The following is a 10,544-nucleotide window of genomic DNA, read 5'->3' as shown; positions in this document are numbered from 1 at the left end:
TGGGATGATAAAAGTAATTCTCTCAAGGGGCATTGAGAAGATGAACTGAGTTAAAGGATTAAACCACTTAGCATAGCACTTGTCAAATGGTTTTTTAATGGAAACTATTATTATTGAGATAATAAAATGATTCATTCATGTAACATAATAATTCAGAGAAAGGGCAGCCAAAGCATCTGTGACCATGAGCAAGTCAGTAAGCCCCCTTAGGCTTCTTCTTTAAGCAGGTTTAAGACAAAGAACTGAAAGATAGAGAACTCAACCATAACTGCACCTGCTGTAACATTCCTTTTATTTTATTTTTATTACTTATTATTTTAGTTTTTTCTTATGGAGGTAACATTGGTTTACAGCATTGCATATGATTTAGGGGATTTAAGGAAATAGGTCCATACCTCCTCCTCAGATATATGTCATCACACCACCCCCACCGTCCAAGGGCCTAGACCATAGGGCTACCTCCCCCCTAATCCTCACCACCTACCCTCCCTCCCCCTGTAGTAGCCTTAATTGTCTAGCCATATTTCTAGGGCTTGTTTCAGTTTAATTTTGTCAGTTCCTTGGGGGAATTTTTTTGAAGATTTATTTTATTTATTTATGCATACAAGAACTGGAATGTAGGCCAGAGGTTTTGGGGGGTGAGAGGATTCACCAGAGACGGAGTGGGGAGCAGAACAGGTGGATCTACTGAAATACACTGCTGAGGGGAGCAGCAGGCAGTCAGGAGATGTCTGCTGTGCCATATGGGTCAGCTCCCTGGCTGGGGATCAAACTCATGCCACAGTGCCTGATGCTGGCTTAATAGTGCTGAGACTTAACCCCTGTACCACCAGGGAGGCCTCTGGGGTTTTTCTTTGTCTGTTTGCTTGTTTTTTTTACCTCTATATTCACATATGAGTGAAATCATCTGGTATTTGTCATTCTCCTTCTGATTTATTTCACTTACCATAAGCCACTCCAGGTTCACCCATACTGTCACAAATGGCAAGAGTTCATCTTATTTTATAGCTGAGCAGTATTCCATTGGCGTGTATAACACATTTTCTTAATCCGCTGCTCTGCAGATAGGCATTTGGATTCCTCTTACATTTTTCTTTTGCTGAATTACTCTAGTTAGGACTTCACATACTGCATTGACAGCAAATTAAAACTACCAAGGGATAACAACTCATGCCACTAGAAAATGTAAAATGAACAATATATGTCACCAGTGGAGCTCTTTAACCTATCTGGTAAGCATTTAAATGGTATAATACTTTGGAAAACAGTTTGGCGGTTTTTTCTAAAGTTAGATATACACCAATCTTATGACCCAGCAACTACACTCCTAGGTATCTACCCAAGAGAAATGGAAACATTTATCTATTGAAGACTTGTACAAGAATGTCCATTTGATTATTCATAATAGCCAAAAACTGGAAAAAATTTAAACACATCAAAGAAAAATCAATTGAAAAAATGTGATACATTCATACAGGAAATACTACTCAGAAATAAAAAGGAATAAATGTATAATAGCATGAATGAACAAAAGCGTTATGTGTTATGTTGTGTGAAAAAAGAGAGACACAGAAGAATGTGTATTGCATGTTGTCATTTTTAGAAAATTCTAGATTAGACAAAATTCAGCTTTGGTGATAATGAAACAGTAGCTTCCTTGAGCAAAGGAGGAAGGGAAGTTGAGGTGAAATGATTGGATAAGGGTTTGAAGAACTTACTAAAGTAAATTTTTAAGGTATCTTAATTGAATCACCATTTACATGGATGTACACTTTTGGCTAAGTCATCAAATTATGCTGAAAGCCTGCACAATTTATTGTTTTGTAAATTATACCTTAATTTTTAAAATAAAACCAAATTATGCTGAGTATATGCCCAACCACAATAAAATTAAGCTAGGAATTAATAACAAAAATATAATTGAAAAGTCCCCTTGTGCATGGAAATTAAAGTACACATTTCTAAAACACCCATGAGTCAAAGAAAATAATTACAATGGAAATTTGGTAATATTTTGAAGTCAGCAATAATAAAATACTTAACACAAGAACTTTTTGGGTACTGCTAAAACACCAGAGGGAAATATGGCTTAAAATTCATATATTACAGAAAATTTTTTAAATCTATCTCACAAATATAGAAAAGAAATAACAAAACAAAATCCAAAAACAAGAGTTAAAGTTTAATAATAAAGGAGCAGAAATTAGCTTAACAAAAAAATTTACATAAAATATAGATTGAAAAGCTCATAGTTGGTTCTTTAAAAAGAAGAATTAAATTGATAAACCTTGGTTAAGATGAAAGAGAAAGAGGAGCAAATAACTGATATAATGAATAGAGGTTTATAACTACAAATCCTATCCATAATAAAAAGGTCAAAGGACTATAATATAAACAACCTGTGTTGCTGTATTTTAGTGTTTAAGGAAATAAAATCCTAATAGCATACAACTGTGAAAACTGATAAGGATAAGAAACCTGCATAGTCCTGCCTATTGCAATAATTGATTGTCATTTAAAACCTCACACAAAAAGAACACCAGGTTGAAGTGGGTTTGCAAGTAAATTCAAATAAAACATTGGAAAAGTAGTATCCAAATGTATTCATGTCTATTGCCATATGGTAAATTACCATCAACATAGCAATTGAAAGGAACACCTGCTTATTACCCCAGTGTCCACGGCCAGAAATCCAGACATGACTTAACTGTGGCCTCCACTCAGCATGTCACAAGCGGCCAGTGGGCTGCAGTTTTATCTGATGCTTGATTGGGGAAAGTCTGCTTCTTCAGGTTGTCAACAGAATTCATCTTCTACAGTGATAAGACTGAGGTTCTCATTTTCCTGCTGTCTTTCATCATTTAGACTTTTCTCCTAGTTCCCTACCACATAGCCCTCCCCAAGACAATTCACATGGGATTTTTTTTTTTTTTTTGGCTTCTTCAAACTAGCAGGAAACTCTTTCTCTTCAGTTGGGTAGGACAGCCTAGATATAAAAACATCTTTGCCATATTCTGTTGATTAGAAGAAAGTGACAGGTCCCACTCACAGGAGGCCTTCCTAAAACAAAACAACACAGAAAGGTTGAAAGTAAAAGGCTGAAGTACAGCTATACCAAGGCAATTTTATTCAAAAGGATAAAGAATGGATAAACACAATGTGATTTGGTCATAAAATGGAAAAAAAATCCAGCAGTAAAAATGAGTAAATCACAAATACATTGACTAATACAAAGGCTTTAAAAAAAAAAATCAAGTCATATAAAAAATGCTTGCAATCTGATTACACATAAACTACAAAAAAAATGTTTAAAACTAAATAATGTGTTGGTTTTGTTGGTTTTGTTTTTTTATGGAAGAGAACATGTATTGTGGCACATCAACAAACCACTCCAAATAGAGCTATTTCAACAAGAGTTAACACTTCAGCCTGTCAAAATAGCTAAAGATGCATTTAACTTGTTTAAGAGAAGGGAAATTGCTCCCAGCATATCGAAGAGGCACAGGGAGGCAACCACCAGTAGAGTCAATAGTATTCAATAATTCGATAATTCCGTAGGCGCACACTGGCCTGGAGTGAGTCATTTCCTAACCACACAGCTCTACTGTTCAAGTGTTCTTAGGCGTTGCTGCTTATTGCAAATAGGAGCAAGCTTGCTATTTTGTATTCCACTGCTCATTGCTGTTGGAGCTTCCACCAATGTCCTTCTGCCTTGAGTGTCCCAGTTAAAATCTTACTTACCTACTTCTCCACCTGCAGATCAGGCTCCCCAGGGGAAAGCAGTAAACTGAAAACACAACAGTCCTGAGTCACTCATGCTTACCCTAAAGATCAGGGTGGATCCCAGAACCTCAGTTTCCCCATCTAATGGGCAGCCAAGGAGGGCACTTTAACTGACAGAAGGGAGTTTCCACAACACAGACTGAGGCTGGACTTCCTGACCAGAGAAGCAGAGAGGGCGCCTGGCTGACAGGTCTGCCTGTCACTGGTGTGGGCTGGTGTGATTAGGTATTAGTCAGGTGACCTTAGTGTCTGACCCACTGTGCCGGGGGCTTGCACTTGGGGAGGGACCTCCCCTCCCATGCTAAATAATATCTTTTTTGAGACATATATATGATAAATTATAAAGAATAAAAGAAACTATAAACATTAAATTTTCTTTGAAGATGAGGAAACGATTTCAGGAAAGTACATGGGAGGTTTCAAAGTATTACAATGGAAATATGATATTTTGAAATTAATAATAATAAAATGCAACATATAAAAATAATGTCTGAAGCTTGATGCACAGTAGGTGTATATGTGCACGCATATAATTGTTCATGCAAATAATGTTCTTTTTCATGTGTTTACGATTGAATAACTATTTAAAATTTACTTAAAGTCTGAGAGTGAACTGTTTTCTTGACCCAGAGAAAAAGGAGAGCAATGGTGCCATAAAGAAACCTTCCCCAGGGATTACCATGAACTTCACAAACCCCACCGGGAATACCCTGCAAGGTCAGACTTGCAGTGACACAGCCCAACAGGGACTTGGAATTGCTCATGTCTATTGCTGCCAGGAGATCCACTCCTGCTGGGGACCTGGGCAAGACCCAGGGAGCCTTATTCATTTCCATCTTTCTAGCAAGCCAGACAGATGTCTGCTCTACAGTGGGCAGCTCACATTCCTGGTCCAGGTAAGAAATTGCTCCACAATTCTTGGTGACACAGTAAAATTGGATCACTTTCTCTTCAGATCCATTTTTTGGGTAACACCTACCATGTGCCTGAGCAGGGCCTGACCACTAGGAATGCCAGAGTAAAGTAGGACCGAATTGGCCCCACCCTGAGCCCCAGGCGCTCAGAGCCCAAGGGGATTGCAGATCAGCAAAAGGGCCAATACAATACAGAGTCAAATGCAGTGAGGTCCATGAGTGAGGGAGAAAAAGAAGGGGAAGACTTCAAACTCAGAATGAAGATAAGAGTCCCTTGTCAAAGAAGTGGCAAGAAACTGAGAAGGCAGAGAGGCCTGGGGCTTCCTCCCGGTCTCCACCTGGCTTGTGCAGTGATGTTTCATGGCTGTCACCCAAGGTCAGACATTTCCTTGCTCCTATTATATTCAGTCTCCAATACCTGCTGGGGTGATGGGCCCCATTGTTTTATGTCCTGCTATGGGTATGGGGCCCTTCTGCCTCAGGAAGGACAGCATGAGGAACAGGCCTGGGCCTCCTGCTCTATTCCAGACCCCCAAGGCCCTGGTCCTATGGGCTGCTGCACAACAGAAGGCACTGAAGGCCTGAACACAGGCAGGGCCTTTGCCTTCCAGCCTGAACTGTCTGCGCCGGAAGCATGCAAACCCAGTCCAAGTTCTTAACCTTGGGGTTTCCAAGAGAGGAGGCTGGGAGAGGTGGAGTTACTCACCTGCAGTAGACAGTCTAGCTGTGTGGTCTTAGGCCAGTCCCACCACTTCTCTGGGCCTTGGTCTCCTCACCTGTGAATTGGGTGTCAACAGTGCCTGCCTCTCAGGATGGAAGTGGATTTGATGGGGGAAGTGAAGGAGTTGTTTTGAGGGAAGCCCACTGAGCTACACAAATCTCAGTCTTTCTTCCCAAGTCTGGCCCAGGTTCCTTCTCTCCCCACTTCTTCCAGAAACTTCTCCCTCCCCACCCAGAGCCACCACTGGCACACAGTCCATACGATGAGACCTAGGTTTGCTTGGGTCCCTGCTCTGACTCCCGCACAGCTTCCCCAGGGAGCTCAGAGGGAGCCGAGCACACAATGAGTGGTGAGGGGGGTGGGTCCAGCCTTAACCAGGCCCTCCCTTCCAGCTTTGGACCAGCACTATTCTCACCCCCTGGAGAGAGAAGGCAGCCAGATTCCAGAAACTTCTCCCAGACACTTTTCTAGGATTTGTCCAGACAGGACAAGGTCCAGGGTTTCCCCCATTGCCCATAGAGTGCTATGCACCCCGACACCACCAGGTGGCCCTAAGAAATCAGCCACCACCTGCATCTCCACTCCTGGGCCTCTACTCCTGAGACAACCTATTATTTCAAAAGTACAAAATCCTAAAACCAAGGGGACCCCAACAGAGAGAGTCCAAGCCAGCTGCCTTAACCTTTTAGAATCCACAACCCTCTTTAAAATCCGATGAAAACCACTGATCCTCTATCCAGAAAAATGCCCCAGCACGGACACTATTGTCATATAGCTTCAGAGCACTCTTGGACAACCCATCCCCTCTCCCCAATACGTCCGTTCATCTACAAGGGTTTCAGGTAACTCATCCCAGGGATCCCTCACCTGATCCTGGCCACCACCCTCATGGTCTGGAGAAATGAGTCCCACTCCCTGGGTCCAGACCCTTACTCCTATTTACCGTGGTGACAGCTGGGTAAACTCCTCTGCCGATGGAGCCACCAAAGCCTGTGGGAAAGGAGAGGCTTTAAAAACGGAGAGGGTCTTTGTGGTTTAGGGGATTATGGACTGATTCTCTAGGAGCCCCAGACCTGAACGATTTTTTATCAATAACCCGCGTTGCTTTAAGACGGTTAGAAGCAGAGGTGAAGGCTCCCGCAGGCCTCTCCATGCAGCTTTGGCATCGGTTCACTCCGTCCAGGCCACTCATGAGCACATGTGCCCTGAGTGCTACCATGTGCCAGGCTCGGGGAGGCAGGAATGAGGAAGATCCTGCCCTTCCAGAGCCAGGCAGGCTAACAAGAAATGGAGCGTGTGCGGCGCTGAGGGAAGGCCCCTTACCATTGGGGTGGCCGGTAAAGACATTACTGGGAATGGGACTCACGGTCATGGGGTCCTTAAAGGGTGGCAGGTGAAATGACATGAACCATGGCATGGAGACCAGAGGCCATGAGGGATGGGGTGGGGGGAGGTTGAGGAAGCAAGACAGAACAGAACACCTTCCAGGCCATCAGCCGCTTTAGGTACCTTTGACTTCATTTCTATCCACCTCTTCCATGCTACCCCCTCCCTCCAGCCACCAGTATACCTTTCCCAAACACAAGCTTGGAACCCTCTCTTTTAGCCCTGAATTCTAGAACACTGGAGAGGTGAGCATTCCCACATCACATTCATTCCATAAATGTTCCACCTGCACTCGCCACGTGCACGGCTCTGAGCCACTGTCTACAACACAAAGACATGACAGGGAAAAAGGAGACAATGTCCTGCTGCATTTGTAACTGACAATAAGTTTCTTAGAGTTAGATCTCTGTTCCCAACTTCCTCCCAAGTTCCCATGCTCCTCTGTTTGTAACAGTCAAGGGCAGGAAGAGCTGGTGCAACCTGAGTCAATGTGCTCACCCCTGTAGCTAAGATGGAGACAAGACGGTTCCTAACACACCTTTATGGATGGAGCTGAGAAGTAATTTGGGGAAGACAACAATCTGACTGGTGTCCAGTAGTAGGTCCTTGGAGATCTACTCACCCTCTCATTTTTCAGAGGATATGGAGGTGCAGCTAGGAATGGTGCTTGGCCACTGGAGAAACACCTGTGCTCAGACACTATCCCAGACCACTTAAGTCAGAATATCTGGATGCAGAACTTTAACATGACATTTTGTAAAACTTCTAGAAGATTCTATGTAATAAGCAGTCAGGGTGGAAAATCACACTGTCCTGTACTTACAGATGAAATAACTAAAGTCTTTCTATACAATTACTTGTTTTAGAAATGTGCCCACATTCACATTATCAACAAGTAGAGCGTGAAGAAGGAGCCGTAGTCATAGAAATCTTATGTTTAAAACGTGGTTGAGCTTAGGGAAAGTGGATCCCAATTTCTCTTGCTTGATCCAGAAAAGCAGTATTTAAAGGATGGATTTATAACTTTATTACTTAAAAAAGATAATAACTTACAAAAAAAATGTAATTGGACCCCTCCCTTACTCATCCTCAAAAATTATCTCAATCAAAGATTTAAGTGTAAGAGCTAAAACAATAAAATTCTTAAAAGAAAATATAGGAATAAAATTAGTCTTGAGTTAAGAAAATCTTCTTAGATGTGACACTAAAAGTACACGTAACAAAATAAAAGATAAATTAAAGATTTTATCAAAACTATGAACTTTTGCCATGCAAACAAGACCATGATAAAAATGAAAAAAATCCAAAAGCACAGAATGGTTAGCTATATTGGCAAATCATGTATCTGGTAAGGAACTTGTATCCAGAAAATATAAAGAATTCTTACAACTCAACAATAAAAGAATAAATAACCCAATTTACAAATGGACAAAGGATCTGTAGAGACACGTGTTCAAAGAATATTTATAAATGGATGAAAGTACATGAAAAGATGCATCAGCCATTAGGGAAATGCAAATCAAAACCACAGCGAGCTACCACTTCCCACACACTAGGATGGCTAGAATCAAAAAGAGAGGATGTGGTGAGGATGTGGAGGGAACCTTCATACATTGCTGGTGGGAATGCAAAGTGGCACAGCCACTCTGGAAAACAACTCGTCAGGCCCTCCAAATGTTCAATGTAGAGTTATCATATGACACAGCAATTCCAACCTATATATGAATATTAATATCAGCATTATTCAAAATAGCCCCAATTGCAAACAACCTAATCTGCATCAACTAATGAATGGATAAATACAGTGTGATTTATCGATACAACAAAATATTATTCAGCCATAAAAAATGATGATGTATTGACATGCCTTAATTAATCTTGACTTAATCTTGAAATCATTGTTATCAAGAAGCACAGTTACTAATGGCCACATAGTGTAAGAACTCACTTACATGAAATGGCTAAACCAGGCAAATCTATAGCCGTAGAAAATAGCTTAGAGGTTTCCTAATGCTGGGAGGGTAGAAGGAGAAGGGAAGAAACTGATAATGGATAAACAATTTCTTTTGGGGGTAATGAAAATATTCTAAAATTGATTGTGCACAACTTGATACACATAGTAAAAACCAATGGATTACAATATTTAAATGGATGAATTGCTTGGTGTGTGAAATATATATCTTAATATAGCTATCTTTAAAACACTTTGCTATACTCTGTCTTATTTTGAGTGGTACTGGGTCTTTGCTTTCTTACATTTCATGGTTCCTATTCTCTTCCTCTTTCCATATTTTTATTACACTCATCTATTTTGTAATTCTTATTTCTGCGCTCGCTCGCTCTCTCTCTCCCCCGCCCCTACACACACACACACACACACACACACACACACACACACACATCTCCTTTATTCTCTCCCTCCCCCTTACTCTTTGGCCTCATGGACAGGCTGCATACGTGTTTTCTTTTTTTTAAAGATTTATTTATTTACTCATACAAGAACCAGGGTACAGACCAGATGCATGGGAGGGTGAGAGGATTCACCAGAGACAGAACAGGGAACAGAACAGGCAGACTGACGAAATACACTGCTGAGGGGAGCAGCGGGCAAGACAGGAGAGGTCTGCCTGCATGCGTGTTTTCTAGCCAAAACCTAAGTAAGGTCTCAGCTAGATAAGGCAGGAAGCTGGGAACATGCGCATGATTTCACCGAACTTCCACACCCAACCAGCTGACAATGAGGCAAGGAGAGACAAGTTATCCCTAGCTAAGTGGTCCCCAAATTGCAGGATCCTGTGGTATTAGTTATCTACCTCTGCATAACAAGTTACCCCACAACTCCATAACTTGAAACATTTCCTTTTGTTGCTGCTGTTGACCAGTATCCTGGACATGGCTTAGGTAGGTCCTCCACGTCAGTCTTTCAGGGCTGTAATCAGACAGTGACCAAGGCTTTAACCCTTCCCAGACCTACTAGGAAAGGATACATTTTCAGGCTTCCTCAGCTGGTTGCCAGCAGGGTGCAGTTCCTTAAAGCCCATTGAGTTTTAGCTTGCAATTCCTTGTCAGCTGGGTCTCTCCAGCATGCAGCTTACTACCTGCAAGTCAAGAAGGTGATAGAGGGAAAATGATAGTATATTCCTTTTTACAATCTAATCACGGAGTGACATCACATCCTTTTGCCATTTCTATTCACTGGAGACAAGTCACTAGGTCCAGTCCAGAGGAGAGAATAATACAAGAGTGAGAATAACAGGTGCCACATCAGAACTCCTCTAGCCCTGAGCAAAAGGAATGTTGTGAAGGATTTCAACAGAAAAATGAGCTACAGGATAAGGAATGAAGATTCTCGTGCATGTGCCCTGAGAGTAGTGGACCTTAAGAATTGAGAGGCTGGGCCTCCCCGGTGGCGCAGTGATTGAGTGCTGGGTTGTGAAGCTGCCCTCAGCCTCTGCAGCACCGGTTCAATCCCCGGCCACCAGGCGAGGGTCCCACATGGCGTGCAGTCTTCTCCTGCCGCCCGCTGCTCCCCTCAGCAGTGTACTTTGTCCGTCTGCCTGTTCTGTTCCCCGCTCTGGCTCTGGTGAATTCTCTCACCCTCTCGTGCTTCTGACTGTCCCCAGTGCTTGTATAAATAAATAAATAAATCTTAAAAAAAAAAAAAAAGAATTGAGAGGCTGCTTTCCCATAAAGATCAAGACTTATTTTCTAACCCATGAGCACCCACCAAGAATCTCTCC

General features: G+C 42.1%; 1 long non-coding RNA gene across 4 annotated transcripts; it reads right to left on the bottom strand.

Moving 5' to 3' along the window:
• Positions 1–2,251: 2,251 nt before the first annotated feature.
• Positions 2,252–7,120, bottom strand: LOC129145670 (uncharacterized). Of its 4 annotated transcripts, XR_008551595.1 has the most exons (5): positions 6,989–7,120; positions 6,362–6,408; positions 5,404–5,473; positions 3,742–3,787; positions 2,252–3,060 (listed from the first exon to the last, which is right to left on the bottom strand). It is a non-coding gene; the product is annotated as an uncharacterized LOC129145670 (long non-coding RNA). The 4 variants fall into 4 exon arrangements; XR_008551592.1 differs by lacking the exon at positions 3,742–3,787 and having other exon boundaries at positions 6,989–7,117; XR_008551593.1 differs by lacking the exons at positions 3,742–3,787; positions 6,989–7,120 and adding an exon at positions 6,900–6,977.
• Between the last annotated feature and the right edge of the window lie 3,424 nt (positions 7,121–10,544).

This window comes from Talpa occidentalis, unplaced genomic scaffold (genome assembly GCF_014898055.3).
Source record: "Talpa occidentalis isolate TD23 unplaced genomic scaffold, MPIMG_talOcc4v2.1 talOcc4.13, whole genome shotgun sequence".
Taxonomy (NCBI): Eukaryota; Metazoa; Chordata; class Mammalia; order Eulipotyphla; family Talpidae; genus Talpa; species Talpa occidentalis.
Note: the sequence above shows the minus strand (reverse complement) of the source record. Positions and strands in the feature narration are given on the sequence as shown.